The following is a 2500-nucleotide window of genomic DNA, read 5'->3' as shown; positions in this document are numbered from 1 at the left end:
TTGCACTGGACGAGTTTATAGTTTTCTTTTATCATGAATTAGCCTCATTCTGGCCGGCGCCTTTTTCGCGTTCCAGGAGGGAAATGAAAGCGCTTTTGCGCGACGGGCTCCGGTTTTGTTGTGCTCTCAAAACATAAATAAAAAATGACATCGAATATGCATACGCGAGCATCATAATGCACGTTTTGTCCACACTTCCTTTGTGAATATGCATGAATTAACGTTAGCACGCGCACTCGAGAGCCATAGCTACATTCTTCGTCCGTTGAACGAGCAGCTTTATGACCTTTGGAGGTTTCCACGCCTCTCGATGGGAACAATGCCGCCGTCAAGCGTGGCAACAGACGTCCTGGCGAAACAAAAGGTGATTGCACCTGAGAAAATACGAGGACCTTATTATCCCTTCTCTCGCGCTTCCTGGAGCGGCCCTGCTAGCTTTGTTGTCTGACATTCCCTAATTGCCCTCAGTCACTATGGACGGTGATAGACGTGGTTTTCGGATAACAACGCAGATCTACGCTCCTGAATCAACTCCGGCTGCTCTAGAACCGACTCGAGATATGAATAACCGGATGTGAAAGTGGGAGATAAGGCATTAACACCTGTGTTTGTTCAGCAGGTGATTGAAAATTATGAGGATGAAAACGATCGTACGACAAAGTATACTCGAAGAGTCGTCTGCAAACGTCAAGCTGTAAACATTTTCTTTTTAATGTCAACTTAATGGGTTCTATTGACGAGTCTTGTTTATCAATGGGACTAAACATTTGACTTTCGCTCTCCCTAATTCCGGATGCCTAGACTGCCTAACTGAAAGTAAAGCGTTACGTTTTGAAAAATATGTAGAGCCTACTTTGCTCTAACTTCTCATTCGCCGGTTCCTGGTCTCATCCATTCGGAAACAGAAAACCTACAAGGTACAAATCCAACTGGACTTATCTAAACAAGAGAAGACTTTAAGAAAATGAACACGTAGTGTTTTCATTAAGCAATCATTTTACTACCAAGAGTCGTCCAATATCATAGTATTCGACTTCCGCGTCACGCTATCGTCTAGATTATCATCCCTTTGGTTGTTCTTTTAGCCTTCTTCAGCAGGGTGCAAGGGTAGCAGCATTTCACCTCATCGTACCCTCCTGCCGAGGGTTTAAGCTAAACTAAGTCGTCGTTTAAAGAATGACTTTAAAAGGCAACCCTTCTACGAAGTTCAGCTACTAGTAAGCCCTTTAATGAGTTGAACATAAAAATTTAGGCCAAATGCCAAACAATGGGACCTATGAAGTCATTCAGCGCTGAAATGGAAGTTGGCAGTAAGAGGTATGAAAGGTGTCACAGGAGGAAAACATCAAAGCAGTTGCACTATGAATCAAGTGTTAAGAGAGGGTAGAAAGTTAGATGAAGAAAGAGAGTATGAAAGGAGGTACAGTAAAGGGAACGAAAGTGGTTGCAGCTACGGGCCGAAAGCACGCTGCAAAGAACTTTAAGTAATGCCTACAGTGCACCACATAGGTCCACCAACGGAACTACCCTCCCTACGGGGAATAAGCCCTTTAATAATAAGACCATTTACCAGGAACACCATCGCCATGGTCGGTGCACTGTAGGCATAACTTTAAGGATCTTAGCAACGTTCCTTCGGCCCACAGTTGCAACCCTTTCATTCCTTTCACTGTACTTCCGTTCATATTACCTTCCTCCCCTCTTATTTCCTTAACCCCTCTCCTAGTAGCTACTGAATAGTGCAACTGCTTTGAGATTTTCCTCCTCTTATCCCTTTTCAAACATATTTACTCTCAATTTCTCTTTCAGTTTTGAATGACCTCAGAAGCCCAGTAATTGGCCTTTGGCCTTAATTTTACATTCCATTCCATTCCATCCACCAGGGAATCAACCCACCAGCCAGTCTTCAACGAGAGAGAGCCCATCCGACTGGTAGAACGTCTACAGTGACGTCTAATTAAACACGGCTGGAAACGGTACACAAAATCAGCTGATTGTCTGATCCTCGAGAAGAGATATATATAATATTTCACTTCTCGCTCACTCGCACCGCCGCCAAGGCGTCGAAATTCCATAAAGGATTCTTAACAAGTATCTCCAAACGAAGACGGACGTGGAACGCCAAGACTGACTGATAGGGGTTATGAGATATATCATATTACGCTGCTGGAATGACTGACGTGGCTCTTTCGCGCCCGGAAACAGCAGCACGTTGCGCTGGATGATGATGAGAGAGAGAGAGAGAGAGTGAGAAAGGAGAGAGAGAGAGAGAGAGAGAGAGAGAGAGAGAGAGGCTTTTTCTAATAGGTTTCAAGAAAAGAATCATCACTTCCATCTGACAGCATCTGGATTCACTCGTAACGTCCACGCATGGCATCTACTACTACTACTACTTTCGTCGTTTGCTGGTTCCAAAAGGGGCGACAAAACCGTGATTTATGGTGTAGTTTATGACTATCTCTATTTTTCCGCTTACAGGATGACTGTTAATCGTTTTCTT

General features: G+C 44.0%; 2 protein-coding genes across 6 annotated transcripts in view; one reads left to right on the top strand and one right to left on the bottom strand.

Moving 5' to 3' along the window:
- LOC135218487 (protein O-linked-mannose beta-1,2-N-acetylglucosaminyltransferase 1-like) overlaps nt 1-2500 on the top strand; it is a 180549-nt gene that overhangs the window by 103561 nt on the left and 74488 nt on the right. The window lies entirely within an intron of this gene.
- The window catches only part of LOC135218490 (uncharacterized), a 256375-nt gene that overhangs the window by 197394 nt on the left and 56481 nt on the right, over nt 1-2500 (bottom strand). The window lies entirely within an intron of this gene.

The sequence above is a fragment of the Macrobrachium nipponense genome, chromosome 9 (genome assembly GCF_015104395.2).
Source record: "Macrobrachium nipponense isolate FS-2020 chromosome 9, ASM1510439v2, whole genome shotgun sequence".
Classification (NCBI taxonomy): Eukaryota; Metazoa; Arthropoda; class Malacostraca; order Decapoda; family Palaemonidae; genus Macrobrachium; species Macrobrachium nipponense.
This window is presented reverse-complemented; position numbering and strand designations above follow the sequence as displayed.